This window comes from Leishmania major, chromosome 20, assembly GCF_000002725.2.
Source record: "Leishmania major strain Friedlin complete genome, chromosome 20".
Lineage (NCBI taxonomy): Eukaryota > Euglenozoa > Kinetoplastea > Trypanosomatida > Trypanosomatidae > Leishmania > Leishmania major.
In genome coordinates, this window is record NC_007261.2 from 333,065 (window position 1) to 342,569 (window position 9,505).

Genomic DNA, 9,505 nt, shown 5'->3' on the forward strand with positions numbered 1-9,505 from the left:
CAATGAGGCGCTGTGTGGTGGGCGCTGTGGGCGTGTGCGTCTGTGCTGTGTGGGCCGAAGTGGTGTGCGTGCAGGTACGCCTCGACGCATGTGTGCGCGTGTGATGATACACCAAAGCAGGGAATCTCTTGTCGAGCGGCCGGCGCGCGTCGCCGGCGTGGTGACATGACACACTTTGAGTAACCGAATCCATTCATTGAATTGCCTGACGCGTGCCTGCGTGCCTGCGTGCCTGTCGGACGCATGCGTGTGCTCCCACCCACCCACCCGCCCCCCAAATGACGAATGTGGCATCTCTCCACGGACACCGCATTCGCACTGCGGCGCGTGACATCACTGTTGCCTTCGAACCTAATACCAGGGCCGATGTGGGCGTGGGTGTGGGTGTGGGTGTGCAGCTGAAGAGTGCCCGGACGTGCGCGACTGCGTGATGAGCTACAGGTCTACGACGAACAACTCGTCTGATCACCCTTGTTGATGACCCCACACACCTTTTGCTTCCTCACTGACTGGCAGTCGCTGCCGCCGTGTGCTTGCGCGCGTGGACGACGGAGCGCGGGGCAAGGAGGTGTGGAGCACGTGCGCACATGGAGATGTTGTGTGTGCTGCCGTCCTCGCACTTCCTCACCCCCTTCTCGCCTCCCTGCTGCTGCTGCTGCTGCGCCGCTCTGGCGCAGCGCGCTGTGCGGATGCGACCTCCGGTCGTTTCCGCAGTTGTCGGCTCTCGCTCTCTCTATCGGCGGCACATGATTCGACACCTGGATGAACTTGTCCTCCGCAGAGTGCCGCTGCTGCTCTCTGAAGAGACGCGGTGTGCACGAGGCTGCATGAAAACATCCTGATGACCGTGCCTGCGTGTGCGCGCCTTACGCAAATGCGTAGCGGCGCCGCCACTGCCGCTCTCTGCGTGCCTGTATTGGTGCGCCGCCTCCACCGCCTTCGCACGCCGCCGCAGGATTACCACACCAACGAGTTTCTGATGTAATGAGTCCGAGCCCTTCCGCGGCGACGAGTCGATAACGCTGTCAACTGTGCAATGAGGCGCTGTGTGGTGGGCGCTGTGGGCGTGTGCGTCTGTGCTGTGTGGGCCGAAGTGGTGTGCGTGCAGGTACGCCTCGACGCATGTGTGCGCGTGTGATGATACACCAAAGCAGGGAATCTCTTGTCGAGCGGCCGGCGCGCGTCGCCGGCGTGGTGACATGACACACTTTGAGTAACCGAATCCATTCATTGAATTGCCTGACGCGTGCCTGCGTGCCTGCGTGCCTGCGTGCCTGTCGGACGCATGCGTGTGCTCCCACCCACCCACCCGCCCCCCAAATGACGAATGTGGCATCTCTCCACGGACACCGCATTCGCACTGCGGCGCGTGACATCACTGTTGCCTTCGAACCTAATACCAGGGCCGATGTGGGCGTGGGTGTGGGTGTGGGTGTGCAGCTGAAGAGTGCCCGGACGTGCGCGACTGCGTGATGAGCTACAGGTCTACGACGAACAACTCGTCTGATCACCCTTGTTGATGACCCCACACACCTTTTGCTTCCTCACTGACTGGCAGTCGCTGCCGCCGTGTGCTTGCGCGCGTGGACGACGGAGCGCGGGGCAAGGAGGTGTGGAGCACGTGCGTACATAGAGATGTTGTGTGTGCTGCCGTCTTCGCACTTCCTCAGCCCCCTTCTCGCCTCCCTGCTGCTGCTGCTGCTGCGCCGCTCTGGCGCAGCGCGCTGTGCGGATGCGACCTCCGGTCGTTTCCGCAGTTGTCGGCTCTCGCTCTCTCTATCGGCGGCACATGATTCGACACCTGGATGAACTTGTCCTCCGCAGAGTGCCGCTGCTGCTCTCTGAAGAGACGCGGTGTGCACGAGGCTGCATGAAAACATCCTGATGACCGTGCCTGCGTGTGCGCGCCTTACGCAAATGCGTAGCGGCGCCGCCACTGCCGCTCTCTGCGTGCCTGTATTGGTGCGCCGCCTCCACCGCCTTCGCACGCCGCCGCAGGATTACCACACCAACGAGTTTCTGATGTAATGAGTCCGAGCCCTTCCGCGGCGACGAGTCGATAACGCTGTCAACTGTGCAATGAGGCGCTGTGTGGTGGGCGCTGTGGGCGTGTGCGTCTGTGCTGTGTGGGCCGAAGTGGTGTGCGTGCAGGTACGCCTCGACGCATGTGTGCGCGTGTGATGATACACCAAAGCAGGGAATCTCTTGTCGAGCGGCCGGCGCGCGTCGCCGGCGTGGTGACATGACACACTTTGAGTAACCGAATCCATTCATTGAATTGCCTGACGCGTGCCTGCGTGCCTGTCGGACGCATGCGTGTGCTCCCACCCACCCACCCGCCCCCCAAATGACGAATGTGGCATCTCTCCACGGACACCGCATTCGCACTGCGGCGCGTGACATCACTGTTGCCTTCGAACCTAATACCAGGGCCGATGTGGGCGTGGGTGTGGGTGTGGGTGTGCAGCTGAAGAGTGCCCGGACGTGCGCGACTGCGTGATGAGCTACAGGTCTACGACGAACAACTCGTCTGATCACCCTTGTTGATGACCCCACACACCTTTTGCTTCCTCACTGACTGGCAGTCGCTGCCGCCGTGTGCTTGCGCGCGTGGACGACGGAGCGCGGGGCAAGGAGGTGTGGAGCACGTGCGCACATAGAGATGTTGTGTGTGCTGCCGTCTTCGCACTTCCTCAGCCCCCTTCTCGCCTCCCTGCTGCTGCTGCTGCTGCGCCGCTCTGGCGCTGCGCGCTGTGCGGATGCGACCTCCGGTCGTTTCCGCAGTTGTCGGCTCTCGCTCTCTCTATCGGCGGCACATGATTCGACACCTGGATGAACTTGTCCTCCGCAGAGTGCCGCTGCTGCTCTCTGAAGAGACGCGGTGTGCACGAGGCTGCATGAAAACATCCTGATGACCGTGCCTGCGTGTGCGCGCCTTACGCAAATGCGTAGCGGCGCCGCCACTGCCGCTCTCTGCGTGCCTGTATTGGTGCGCCGCCTCCACCGCCTTCGCACGCCGCCGCAGGATTACCACACCAACGAGTTTCTGATGTAATGAGTCCGAGCCCTTCCGCGGCGACGAGTCGATAACGCTGTCAACTGTGCAATGAGGCGCTGTGTGGTGGGCGCTGTGGGCGTGTGCGTCTGTGCTGTGTGGGCCGAAGTGGTGTGCGTGCAGGTACGCCTCGACGCATGTGTGCGCGTGTGATGATACACCAAAGCAGGGAATCTCTTGTCGAGCGGCCGGCGCGCGTCGCCGGCGTGGTGACATGACACACTTTGAGTAACCGAATCCATTCATTGAATTGCCTGACGCGTGCCTGCGTGCCTGCGTGCCTGTCGGACGCATGCGTGTGCTCCCACCCACCCACCCGCCCCCCAAATGACGAATGTGGCATCTCTCCACGGACACCGCATTCGCACTGCGGCGCGTGACATCACTGTTGCCTTCGAACCTAATACCAGGGCCGATGTGGGCGTGGGTGTGGGTGTGGGTGTGCAGCTGAAGAGTGCCCGGACGTGCGCGACTGCGTGATGAGCTACAGGTCTACGACGAACAACTCGTCTGATCACCCTTGTTGATGACCCCACACACCTTTTGCTTCCTCACTGACTGGCAGTCGCTGCCGCCGTGTGCTTGCGCGCGTGGACGACGGAGCGCGGGGCAAGGAGGTGTGGAGCACGTGCGCACATGGAGATGTTGTGTGTGCTGCCGTCCTCGCACTTCCTCACCCCCTTCTCGCCTCCCTGCTGCTGCTGCTGCTGCGCCGCTCTGGCGCTGGCCGCTCTGGCGCAGCGCGCTGTGCGGATGCGACCTCCGGTCGTTTCCGCAGTTGTCGGCTCTCGCTCTCTCTATCGGCGGCACATGATTCGACACCTGGATGAACTTGTCCTCCGCAGAGTGCCGCTGCTGCTCTCTGAAGAGACGCGGTGTGCACGAGGCTGCATGAAAACATCCTGATGACCGTGCCTGCGTGTGCGCGCCTTACGCAAATGCGTAGCGGCGCCGCCACTGCCGCTCTCTGCGTGCCTGTATTGGTGCGCCGCCTCCACCGCCTTCGCACGCCGCCGCAGGATTACCACACCAACGAGTTTCTGATGTAATGAGTCCGAGCCCTTCCGCGGCGACGAGTCGATAACGCTGTCAACTGTGCAATGAGGCGCTGTGTGGTGGGCGCTGTGGGCGTGTGCGTCTGTGCTGTGTGGGCCGAAGTGGTGTGCGTGCAGGTACGCCTCGACGCATGTGTGCGCGTGTGATGATACACCAAAGCAGGGAATCTCTTGTCGAGCGGCCGGCGCGCGTCGCCGGCGTGGTGACATGACACACTTTGAGTAACCGAATCCATTCATTGAATTGCCTGACGCGTGCCTGCGTGCCTGCGTGCCTGTCGGACGCATGCGTGTGCTCCCACCCACCCACCCGCCCCCCAAATGACGAATGTGGCATCTCTCCACGGACACCGCATTCGCACTGCGGCGCGTGACATCACTGTTGCCTTCGAACCTAATACCAGGGCCGATGTGGGCGTGGGTGTGGGTGTGGGTGTGCAGCTGAAGAGTGCCCGGACGTGCGCGACTGCGTGATGAGCTACAGGTCTACGACGAACAACTCGTCTGATCACCCTTGTTGATGACCCCACACACCTTTTGCTTCCTCACTGACTGGCAGTCGCTGCCGCCGTGTGCTTGCGCGCGTGGACGACGGAGCGCGGGGCAAGGAGGTGTGGAGCACGTGCGCACATGGAGATGTTGTGTGTGCTGCCGTCCTCGCACTTCCTCAGCCCCCTTCTCGCCTCCCTGCTGCTGCTGCTGCTGCGCCGCTCTGGCGCTGCGCCGCTCTGGCGCAGCGCGCTGTGCGGATGCGACCTCCGGTCGTTTCCGCAGTTGTCGGCTCTCGCTCTCTCTATCGGCGGCACATGATTCGACACCTGGATGAACTTGTCCTCCGCAGAGTGCCGCTGCTGCTCTCTGAAGAGACGCGGTGTGCACGAGGCTGCATGAAAACATCCTGATGACCGTGCCTGCGTGTGCGCGCCTTACGCAAATGCGTAGCGGCGCCGCCACTGCCGCTCTCTGCGTGCCTGTATTGGTGCGCCGCCTCCACCGCCTTCGCACGCCGCCGCAGGATTACCACACCAACGAGTTTCTGATGTAATGAGTCCGAGCCCTTCCGCGGCGACGAGTCGATAACGCTGTCAACTGTGCAATGAGGCGCTGTGTGGTGGGCGCTGTGGGCGTGTGCGTCTGTGCTGTGTGGGCCGAAGTGGTGTGCGTGCAGGTACGCCTCGACGCATGTGTGCGCGTGTGATGATACACCAAAGCAGGGAATCTCTTGTCGAGCGGCCGGCGCGCGTCGCCGGCGTGGTGACATGACACACTTTGAGTAACCGAATCCATTCATTGAATTGCCTGACGCGTGCCTGCGTGCCTGCGTGCCTGCGTGCCTGTCGGACGCATGCGTGTGCTCCCACCCACCCACCCGCCCCCCAAATGACGAATGTGGCATCTCTCCACGGACACCGCATTCGCACTGCGGCGCGTGACATCACTGTTGCCTTCGAACCTAATACCAGGGCCGATGTGGGCGTGGGTGTGGGTGTGGGTGTGCAGCTGAAGAGTGCCCGGACGTGCGCGACTGCGTGATGAGCTACAGGTCTACGACGAACAACTCGTCTGATCACCCTTGTTGATGACCCCACACACCTTTTGCTTCCTCACTGACTGGCAGTCGCTGCCGCCGTGTGCTTGCGCGCGTGGACGACGGAGCGCGGGGCAAGGAGGTGTGGAGCACGTGCGCACATAGAGATGTTGTGTGTGCTGCCGTCTTCGCACTTCCTCAGCCCCCTTCTCGCCTCCCTGCTGCTGCTGCTGCTGCGCCGCTCTGGCGCAGCGCGCTGTGCGGATGCGACCTCCGGTCGTTTCCGCAGTTGTCGGCTCTCGCTCTCTCTATCGGCGGCACATGATTCGACACCTGGATGAACTTGTCCTCCGCAGAGTGCCGCTGCTGCTCTCTGAAGAGACGCGGTGTGCACGAGGCTGCATGAAAACATCCTGATGACCGTGCCTGCGTGTGCGCGCCTTACGCAAATGCGTAGCGGCGCCGCCACTGCCGCTCTCTGCGTGCCTGTATTGGTGCGCCGCCTCCACCGCCTTCGCACGCCGCCGCAGGATTACCACACCAACGAGTTTCTGATGTAATGAGTCCGAGCCCTTCCGCGGCGACGAGTCGATAACGCTGTCAACTGTGCAATGAGGCGCTGTGTGGTGGGCGCTGTGGGCGTGTGCGTCTGTGCTGTGTGGGCCGAAGTGGTGTGCGTGCAGGTACGCCTCGACGCATGTGTGCGCGTGTGATGATACACCAAAGCAGGGAATCTCTTGTCGAGCGGCCGGCGCGCGTCGCCGGCGTGGTGACATGACACACTTTGAGTAACCGAATCCATTCATTGAATTGCCTGACGCGTGCCTGCGTGCCTGCGTGCCTGTCGGACGCATGCGTGTGCTCCCACCCACCCACCCGCCCCCCAAATGACGAATGTGGCATCTCTCCACGGACACCGCATTCGCACTGCGGCGCGTGACATCACTGTTGCCTTCGAACCTAATACCAGGGCCGATGTGGGCGTGGGTGTGGGTGTGGGTGTGCAGCTGAAGAGTGCCCGGACGTGCGCGACTGCGTGATGAGCTACAGGTCTACGACGAACAACTCGTCTGATCACCCTTGTTGATGACCCCACACACCTTTTGCTTCCTCACTGACTGGCAGTCGCTGCCGCCGTGTGCTTGCGCGCGTGGACGACGGAGCGCGGGGCAAGGAGGTGTGGAGCACGTGCGCACATGGAGATGTTGTGTGTGCTGCCGTCCTCGCACTTCCTCAGCCCCCTTCTCGCCTCCCTGCTGCTGCTGCTGCTGCGCCGCTCTGGCGCAGCGCGCTGTGCGGATGCGACCTCCGGTCGTTTCCGCAGTTGTCGGCTCTCGCTCTCTCTATCGGCGGCACATGATTCGACACCTGGATGAACTTGTCCTCCGCAGAGTGCCGCTGCTGCTCTCTGAAGAGACGCGGTGTGCACGAGGCTGCATGAAAACATCCTGATGACCGTGCCTGCGTGTGCGCGCCTTACGCAAATGCGTAGCGGCGCCGCCACTGCCGCTCTCTGCGTGCCTGTATTGGTGCGCCGCCTCCACCGCCTTCGCACGCCGCCGCAGGATTACCACACCAACGAGTTTCTGATGTAATGAGTCCGAGCCCTTCCGCGGCGACGAGTCGATAACGCTGTCAACTGTGCAATGAGGCGCTGTGTGGTGGGCGCTGTGGGCGTGTGCGTCTGTGCTGTGTGGGCCGAAGTGGTGTGCGTGCAGGTACGCCTCGACGCATGTGTGCGCGTGTGATGATACACCAAAGCAGGGAATCTCTTGTCGAGCGGCCGGCGCGCGTCGCCGGCGTGGTGACATGACACACTTTGAGTAACCGAATCCATTCATTGAATTGCCTGACGCGTGCCTGCGTGCCTGCGTGCCTGCGTGCCTGTCGGACGCATGCGTGTGCTCCCACCCACCCACCCGCCCCCCAAATGACGAATGTGGCATCTCTCCACGGACACCGCATTCGCACTGCGGCGCGTGACATCACTGTTGCCTTCGAACCTAATACCAGGGCCGATGTGGGCGTGGGTGTGGGTGTGGGTGTGCAGCTGAAGAGTGCCCGGACGTGCGCGACTGCGTGATGAGCTACAGGTCTACGACGAACAACTCGTCTGATCACCCTTGTTGATGACCCCACACACCTTTTGCTTCCTCACTGACTGGCAGTCGCTGCCGCCGTGTGCTTGCGCGCGTGGACGACGGAGCGCGGGGCAAGGAGGTGTGGAGCACGTGCGTACATAGAGATGTTGTGTGTGCTGCCGTCTTCGCACTTCCTCAGCCCCCTTCTCGCCTCCCTGCTGCTGCTGCTGCTGCGCCGCTCTGGCGCAGCGCGCTGTGCGGATGCGACCTCCGGTCGTTTCCGCAGTTGTCGGCTCTCGCTCTCTCTATCGGCGGCACATGATTCGACACCTGGATGAACTTGTCCTCCGCAGAGTGCCGCTGCTGCTCTCTGAAGAGACGCGGTGTGCACGAGGCTGCATGAAAACATCCTGATGACCGTGCCTGCGTGTGCGCGCCTTACGCAAATGCGTAGCGGCGCCGCCACTGCCGCTCTCTGCGTGCCTGTATTGGTGCGCCGCCTCCACCGCCTTCGCACGCCGCCGCAGGATTACCACACCAACGAGTTTCTGATGTAATGAGTCCGAGCCCTTCCGCGGCGACGAGTCGATAACGCTGTCAACTGTGCAATGAGGCGCTGTGTGGTGGGCGCTGTGGGCGTGTGCGTCTGTGCTGTGTGGGCCGAAGTGGTGTGCGTGCAGGTACGCCTCGACGCATGTGTGCGCGTGTGATGATACACCAAAGCAGGGAATCTCTTGTCGAGCGGCCGGCGCGCGTCGCCGGCGTGGTGACATGACACACTTTGAGTAACCGAATCCATTCATTGAATTGCCTGACGCGTGCCTGCGTGCCTGTCGGACGCATGCGTGTGCTCCCACCCACCCACCCGCCCCCCAAATGACGAATGTGGCATCTCTCCACGGACACCGCATTCGCACTGCGGCGCGTGACATCACTGTTGCCTTCGAACCTAATACCAGGGCCGATGTGGGCGTGGGTGTGGGTGTGGGTGTGCAGCTGAAGAGTGCCCGGACGTGCGCGACTGCGTGATGAGCTACAGGTCTACGACGAACAACTCGTCTGATCACCCTTGTTGATGACCCCACACACCTTTTGCTTCCTCACTGACTGGCAGTCGCTGCCGCCGTGTGCTTGCGCGCGTGGACGACGGAGCGCGGGGCAAGGAGGTGTGGAGCACGTGCGCACATAGAGATGTTGTGTGTGCTGCCGTCTTCGCACTTCCTCAGCCCCCTTCTCGCCTCCCTGCTGCTGCTGCTGCTGCGCCGCTCTGGCGCTGCGCGCTGTGCGGATGCGACCTCCGGTCGTTTCCGCAGTTGTCGGCTCTCGCTCTCTCTATCGGCGGCACATGATTCGACACCTGGATGAACTTGTCCTCCGCAGAGTGCCGCTGCTGCTCTCTGAAGAGACGCGGTGCGCGTCGTCGCTGGCGCAAGCATTGAGTCAGCACGTCTGGATGCTGCCGTGGCAGCGTTGACGGGACCGAGTGCGTTGCGCCGATACTGGCACCTTTGCTGCTTCTCGTGGTAAGGGATACAGCGCCATCACATGCTGCGGAGCGTGTTTTCACGCACTCTTTTGTCGGTTCTGGGTTAGGGGGAAGGGCAACGGTGCTCTGCCGCTTAGCGGGTGCCGCATGTAGGCCATGGACGGAGGCGAGCTGCTGTTGCGGGCTTATCTGCTACTCGTAGAGGCAGGTGATGTGCGAAGCAGCTTACCGTGAAGTGCACGTCACAATGTTCGCTGTACCACTGCTGTCGGGCGCATGCGCTGTGAGAGACTGATAAGC

General features: G+C 62.4%; 44 non-coding genes across 79 annotated transcripts; all 44 read left to right on the forward strand.

The window, feature by feature from the left end:
- Nucleotides 1-96: 96 nt before the first annotated feature.
- On the forward strand, nt 97-212 carry LM20Cs1C1.11. 2 transcript variants are annotated; one of them, XR_002460316.1, is made up of 1 exon: nt 97-212. It is a non-coding gene; the product is annotated as a C/D snoRNA (small nucleolar RNA). The 2 variants fall into 2 exon arrangements; XR_002460317.1 differs by having other exon boundaries at nt 99-212.
- A 61-nt stretch (nt 213-273) lies between these two features.
- Nucleotides 274-405, forward strand: LM20Cs1C2.11. 2 transcript variants are annotated; one of them, XR_002460318.1, is made up of 1 exon: nt 274-405. It is a non-coding gene (small nucleolar RNA). The 2 variants fall into 2 exon arrangements; XR_002460319.1 differs by having other exon boundaries at nt 275-405.
- An 18-nt stretch (nt 406-423) lies between these two features.
- Nucleotides 424-512, forward strand: LM20Cs1C3.11. Of its 2 annotated transcripts, none has more exons than XR_002460320.1 (1): nt 424-512. It is a non-coding gene; the product is annotated as a C/D snoRNA (small nucleolar RNA). The 2 variants fall into 2 exon arrangements; XR_002460321.1 differs by having other exon boundaries at nt 426-512.
- Nucleotides 513-755: 243 nt separating this feature from the next.
- On the forward strand, nt 756-846 carry LM20Cs1C5.11. 2 transcript variants are annotated; one of them, XR_002460322.1, is made up of 1 exon: nt 756-845. It is a non-coding gene; the product is annotated as a C/D snoRNA (small nucleolar RNA). The 2 variants fall into 2 exon arrangements; XR_002460323.1 differs by having other exon boundaries at nt 758-846.
- A 105-nt stretch (nt 847-951) lies between these two features.
- Nucleotides 952-1,029, forward strand: LM20Cs1C4.12. The gene has a single exon (XR_002460398.1). It is a non-coding gene; the product is annotated as a C/D snoRNA (small nucleolar RNA).
- Nucleotides 1,030-1,130: 101 nt separating this feature from the next.
- LM20Cs1C1.12 lies at nt 1,131-1,246 on the forward strand. Of its 2 annotated transcripts, none has more exons than XR_002460324.1 (1): nt 1,131-1,246. It is a non-coding gene; the product is annotated as a C/D snoRNA (small nucleolar RNA). The 2 variants fall into 2 exon arrangements; XR_002460325.1 differs by having other exon boundaries at nt 1,133-1,246.
- Nucleotides 1,247-1,315: 69 nt separating this feature from the next.
- LM20Cs1C2.12 lies at nt 1,316-1,447 on the forward strand. Of its 2 annotated transcripts, none has more exons than XR_002460326.1 (1): nt 1,316-1,447. It is a non-coding gene (small nucleolar RNA). The 2 variants fall into 2 exon arrangements; XR_002460327.1 differs by having other exon boundaries at nt 1,317-1,447.
- Nucleotides 1,448-1,465: 18 nt separating this feature from the next.
- Nucleotides 1,466-1,554, forward strand: LM20Cs1C3.12. Of its 2 annotated transcripts, none has more exons than XR_002460328.1 (1): nt 1,466-1,554. It is a non-coding gene; the product is annotated as a C/D snoRNA (small nucleolar RNA). The 2 variants fall into 2 exon arrangements; XR_002460329.1 differs by having other exon boundaries at nt 1,468-1,554.
- A 244-nt stretch (nt 1,555-1,798) lies between these two features.
- On the forward strand, nt 1,799-1,889 carry LM20Cs1C5.12. Of its 2 annotated transcripts, none has more exons than XR_002460330.1 (1): nt 1,799-1,888. It is a non-coding gene; the product is annotated as a C/D snoRNA (small nucleolar RNA). The 2 variants fall into 2 exon arrangements; XR_002460331.1 differs by having other exon boundaries at nt 1,801-1,889.
- A 105-nt stretch (nt 1,890-1,994) lies between these two features.
- On the forward strand, nt 1,995-2,072 carry LM20Cs1C4.13. Its single transcript, XR_002460399.1, has one exon. It is a non-coding gene; the product is annotated as a C/D snoRNA (small nucleolar RNA).
- A 101-nt stretch (nt 2,073-2,173) lies between these two features.
- On the forward strand, nt 2,174-2,289 carry LM20Cs1C1.13. Of its 2 annotated transcripts, none has more exons than XR_002460332.1 (1): nt 2,174-2,289. It is a non-coding gene; the product is annotated as a C/D snoRNA (small nucleolar RNA). The 2 variants fall into 2 exon arrangements; XR_002460333.1 differs by having other exon boundaries at nt 2,176-2,289.
- A 53-nt stretch (nt 2,290-2,342) lies between these two features.
- LM20Cs1C2.13 lies at nt 2,343-2,474 on the forward strand. Of its 2 annotated transcripts, none has more exons than XR_002460334.1 (1): nt 2,343-2,474. It is a non-coding gene (small nucleolar RNA). The 2 variants fall into 2 exon arrangements; XR_002460335.1 differs by having other exon boundaries at nt 2,344-2,474.
- An 18-nt stretch (nt 2,475-2,492) lies between these two features.
- LM20Cs1C3.13 lies at nt 2,493-2,581 on the forward strand. Of its 2 annotated transcripts, none has more exons than XR_002460336.1 (1): nt 2,493-2,581. It is a non-coding gene; the product is annotated as a C/D snoRNA (small nucleolar RNA). The 2 variants fall into 2 exon arrangements; XR_002460337.1 differs by having other exon boundaries at nt 2,495-2,581.
- A 244-nt stretch (nt 2,582-2,825) lies between these two features.
- LM20Cs1C5.13 lies at nt 2,826-2,916 on the forward strand. 2 transcript variants are annotated; one of them, XR_002460340.1, is made up of 1 exon: nt 2,826-2,915. It is a non-coding gene; the product is annotated as a C/D snoRNA (small nucleolar RNA). The 2 variants fall into 2 exon arrangements; XR_002460341.1 differs by having other exon boundaries at nt 2,828-2,916.
- A 105-nt stretch (nt 2,917-3,021) lies between these two features.
- LM20Cs1C4.14 lies at nt 3,022-3,099 on the forward strand. The gene has a single exon (XR_002460400.1). It is a non-coding gene; the product is annotated as a C/D snoRNA (small nucleolar RNA).
- A 101-nt stretch (nt 3,100-3,200) lies between these two features.
- On the forward strand, nt 3,201-3,316 carry LM20Cs1C1.14. Of its 2 annotated transcripts, none has more exons than XR_002460338.1 (1): nt 3,201-3,316. It is a non-coding gene; the product is annotated as a C/D snoRNA (small nucleolar RNA). The 2 variants fall into 2 exon arrangements; XR_002460339.1 differs by having other exon boundaries at nt 3,203-3,316.
- Nucleotides 3,317-3,377: 61 nt separating this feature from the next.
- Nucleotides 3,378-3,509, forward strand: LM20Cs1C2.14. 2 transcript variants are annotated; one of them, XR_002460342.1, is made up of 1 exon: nt 3,378-3,509. It is a non-coding gene (small nucleolar RNA). The 2 variants fall into 2 exon arrangements; XR_002460343.1 differs by having other exon boundaries at nt 3,379-3,509.
- Nucleotides 3,510-3,527: 18 nt separating this feature from the next.
- LM20Cs1C3.14 lies at nt 3,528-3,616 on the forward strand. 2 transcript variants are annotated; one of them, XR_002460344.1, is made up of 1 exon: nt 3,528-3,616. It is a non-coding gene; the product is annotated as a C/D snoRNA (small nucleolar RNA). The 2 variants fall into 2 exon arrangements; XR_002460345.1 differs by having other exon boundaries at nt 3,530-3,616.
- A 258-nt stretch (nt 3,617-3,874) lies between these two features.
- Nucleotides 3,875-3,965, forward strand: LM20Cs1C5.14. 2 transcript variants are annotated; one of them, XR_002460346.1, is made up of 1 exon: nt 3,875-3,964. It is a non-coding gene; the product is annotated as a C/D snoRNA (small nucleolar RNA). The 2 variants fall into 2 exon arrangements; XR_002460347.1 differs by having other exon boundaries at nt 3,877-3,965.
- Nucleotides 3,966-4,070: 105 nt separating this feature from the next.
- On the forward strand, nt 4,071-4,148 carry LM20Cs1C4.15. Its single transcript, XR_002460401.1, has one exon. It is a non-coding gene; the product is annotated as a C/D snoRNA (small nucleolar RNA).
- A 101-nt stretch (nt 4,149-4,249) lies between these two features.
- On the forward strand, nt 4,250-4,365 carry LM20Cs1C1.15. Of its 2 annotated transcripts, none has more exons than XR_002460348.1 (1): nt 4,250-4,365. It is a non-coding gene; the product is annotated as a C/D snoRNA (small nucleolar RNA). The 2 variants fall into 2 exon arrangements; XR_002460349.1 differs by having other exon boundaries at nt 4,252-4,365.
- A 61-nt stretch (nt 4,366-4,426) lies between these two features.
- Nucleotides 4,427-4,558, forward strand: LM20Cs1C2.15. 2 transcript variants are annotated; one of them, XR_002460350.1, is made up of 1 exon: nt 4,427-4,558. It is a non-coding gene (small nucleolar RNA). The 2 variants fall into 2 exon arrangements; XR_002460351.1 differs by having other exon boundaries at nt 4,428-4,558.
- An 18-nt stretch (nt 4,559-4,576) lies between these two features.
- LM20Cs1C3.15 lies at nt 4,577-4,665 on the forward strand. 2 transcript variants are annotated; one of them, XR_002460352.1, is made up of 1 exon: nt 4,577-4,665. It is a non-coding gene; the product is annotated as a C/D snoRNA (small nucleolar RNA). The 2 variants fall into 2 exon arrangements; XR_002460353.1 differs by having other exon boundaries at nt 4,579-4,665.
- Nucleotides 4,666-4,925: 260 nt separating this feature from the next.
- On the forward strand, nt 4,926-5,016 carry LM20Cs1C5.15. Of its 2 annotated transcripts, none has more exons than XR_002460354.1 (1): nt 4,926-5,015. It is a non-coding gene; the product is annotated as a C/D snoRNA (small nucleolar RNA). The 2 variants fall into 2 exon arrangements; XR_002460355.1 differs by having other exon boundaries at nt 4,928-5,016.
- A 105-nt stretch (nt 5,017-5,121) lies between these two features.
- Nucleotides 5,122-5,199, forward strand: LM20Cs1C4.16. Its single transcript, XR_002460402.1, has one exon. It is a non-coding gene; the product is annotated as a C/D snoRNA (small nucleolar RNA).
- A 101-nt stretch (nt 5,200-5,300) lies between these two features.
- LM20Cs1C1.16 lies at nt 5,301-5,416 on the forward strand. 2 transcript variants are annotated; one of them, XR_002460356.1, is made up of 1 exon: nt 5,301-5,416. It is a non-coding gene; the product is annotated as a C/D snoRNA (small nucleolar RNA). The 2 variants fall into 2 exon arrangements; XR_002460357.1 differs by having other exon boundaries at nt 5,303-5,416.
- Nucleotides 5,417-5,485: 69 nt separating this feature from the next.
- LM20Cs1C2.16 lies at nt 5,486-5,617 on the forward strand. 2 transcript variants are annotated; one of them, XR_002460358.1, is made up of 1 exon: nt 5,486-5,617. It is a non-coding gene (small nucleolar RNA). The 2 variants fall into 2 exon arrangements; XR_002460359.1 differs by having other exon boundaries at nt 5,487-5,617.
- An 18-nt stretch (nt 5,618-5,635) lies between these two features.
- Nucleotides 5,636-5,724, forward strand: LM20Cs1C3.16. Of its 2 annotated transcripts, none has more exons than XR_002460360.1 (1): nt 5,636-5,724. It is a non-coding gene; the product is annotated as a C/D snoRNA (small nucleolar RNA). The 2 variants fall into 2 exon arrangements; XR_002460361.1 differs by having other exon boundaries at nt 5,638-5,724.
- Nucleotides 5,725-5,968: 244 nt separating this feature from the next.
- On the forward strand, nt 5,969-6,059 carry LM20Cs1C5.16. 2 transcript variants are annotated; one of them, XR_002460362.1, is made up of 1 exon: nt 5,969-6,058. It is a non-coding gene; the product is annotated as a C/D snoRNA (small nucleolar RNA). The 2 variants fall into 2 exon arrangements; XR_002460363.1 differs by having other exon boundaries at nt 5,971-6,059.
- A 105-nt stretch (nt 6,060-6,164) lies between these two features.
- LM20Cs1C4.17 lies at nt 6,165-6,242 on the forward strand. The gene has a single exon (XR_002460403.1). It is a non-coding gene; the product is annotated as a C/D snoRNA (small nucleolar RNA).
- A 101-nt stretch (nt 6,243-6,343) lies between these two features.
- LM20Cs1C1.17 lies at nt 6,344-6,459 on the forward strand. 2 transcript variants are annotated; one of them, XR_002460364.1, is made up of 1 exon: nt 6,344-6,459. It is a non-coding gene; the product is annotated as a C/D snoRNA (small nucleolar RNA). The 2 variants fall into 2 exon arrangements; XR_002460365.1 differs by having other exon boundaries at nt 6,346-6,459.
- Nucleotides 6,460-6,520: 61 nt separating this feature from the next.
- On the forward strand, nt 6,521-6,652 carry LM20Cs1C2.17. Of its 2 annotated transcripts, none has more exons than XR_002460366.1 (1): nt 6,521-6,652. It is a non-coding gene (small nucleolar RNA). The 2 variants fall into 2 exon arrangements; XR_002460367.1 differs by having other exon boundaries at nt 6,522-6,652.
- Nucleotides 6,653-6,670: 18 nt separating this feature from the next.
- Nucleotides 6,671-6,759, forward strand: LM20Cs1C3.17. 2 transcript variants are annotated; one of them, XR_002460368.1, is made up of 1 exon: nt 6,671-6,759. It is a non-coding gene; the product is annotated as a C/D snoRNA (small nucleolar RNA). The 2 variants fall into 2 exon arrangements; XR_002460369.1 differs by having other exon boundaries at nt 6,673-6,759.
- Nucleotides 6,760-7,003: 244 nt separating this feature from the next.
- LM20Cs1C5.17 lies at nt 7,004-7,094 on the forward strand. Of its 2 annotated transcripts, none has more exons than XR_002460370.1 (1): nt 7,004-7,093. It is a non-coding gene; the product is annotated as a C/D snoRNA (small nucleolar RNA). The 2 variants fall into 2 exon arrangements; XR_002460371.1 differs by having other exon boundaries at nt 7,006-7,094.
- Nucleotides 7,095-7,199: 105 nt separating this feature from the next.
- Nucleotides 7,200-7,277, forward strand: LM20Cs1C4.18. The gene has a single exon (XR_002460404.1). It is a non-coding gene; the product is annotated as a C/D snoRNA (small nucleolar RNA).
- A 101-nt stretch (nt 7,278-7,378) lies between these two features.
- On the forward strand, nt 7,379-7,494 carry LM20Cs1C1.18. Of its 2 annotated transcripts, none has more exons than XR_002460372.1 (1): nt 7,379-7,494. It is a non-coding gene; the product is annotated as a C/D snoRNA (small nucleolar RNA). The 2 variants fall into 2 exon arrangements; XR_002460373.1 differs by having other exon boundaries at nt 7,381-7,494.
- Nucleotides 7,495-7,563: 69 nt separating this feature from the next.
- LM20Cs1C2.18 lies at nt 7,564-7,695 on the forward strand. 2 transcript variants are annotated; one of them, XR_002460374.1, is made up of 1 exon: nt 7,564-7,695. It is a non-coding gene (small nucleolar RNA). The 2 variants fall into 2 exon arrangements; XR_002460375.1 differs by having other exon boundaries at nt 7,565-7,695.
- Nucleotides 7,696-7,713: 18 nt separating this feature from the next.
- LM20Cs1C3.18 lies at nt 7,714-7,802 on the forward strand. Of its 2 annotated transcripts, none has more exons than XR_002460376.1 (1): nt 7,714-7,802. It is a non-coding gene; the product is annotated as a C/D snoRNA (small nucleolar RNA). The 2 variants fall into 2 exon arrangements; XR_002460377.1 differs by having other exon boundaries at nt 7,716-7,802.
- Nucleotides 7,803-8,046: 244 nt separating this feature from the next.
- LM20Cs1C5.18 lies at nt 8,047-8,137 on the forward strand. Of its 2 annotated transcripts, none has more exons than XR_002460378.1 (1): nt 8,047-8,136. It is a non-coding gene; the product is annotated as a C/D snoRNA (small nucleolar RNA). The 2 variants fall into 2 exon arrangements; XR_002460379.1 differs by having other exon boundaries at nt 8,049-8,137.
- Nucleotides 8,138-8,242: 105 nt separating this feature from the next.
- On the forward strand, nt 8,243-8,320 carry LM20Cs1C4.19. The gene has a single exon (XR_002460405.1). It is a non-coding gene; the product is annotated as a C/D snoRNA (small nucleolar RNA).
- A 101-nt stretch (nt 8,321-8,421) lies between these two features.
- On the forward strand, nt 8,422-8,537 carry LM20Cs1C1.19. 2 transcript variants are annotated; one of them, XR_002460380.1, is made up of 1 exon: nt 8,422-8,537. It is a non-coding gene; the product is annotated as a C/D snoRNA (small nucleolar RNA). The 2 variants fall into 2 exon arrangements; XR_002460381.1 differs by having other exon boundaries at nt 8,424-8,537.
- A 53-nt stretch (nt 8,538-8,590) lies between these two features.
- On the forward strand, nt 8,591-8,722 carry LM20Cs1C2.19. 2 transcript variants are annotated; one of them, XR_002460382.1, is made up of 1 exon: nt 8,591-8,722. It is a non-coding gene (small nucleolar RNA). The 2 variants fall into 2 exon arrangements; XR_002460383.1 differs by having other exon boundaries at nt 8,592-8,722.
- An 18-nt stretch (nt 8,723-8,740) lies between these two features.
- LM20Cs1C3.19 lies at nt 8,741-8,829 on the forward strand. 2 transcript variants are annotated; one of them, XR_002460384.1, is made up of 1 exon: nt 8,741-8,829. It is a non-coding gene; the product is annotated as a C/D snoRNA (small nucleolar RNA). The 2 variants fall into 2 exon arrangements; XR_002460385.1 differs by having other exon boundaries at nt 8,743-8,829.
- A 246-nt stretch (nt 8,830-9,075) lies between these two features.
- Nucleotides 9,076-9,132, forward strand: LMJF_20_snoRNA0078. The gene has a single exon (XR_002460386.1). It is a non-coding gene (small nucleolar RNA).
- The last annotated feature ends 373 nt before the right edge of the window (nt 9,133-9,505 follow it).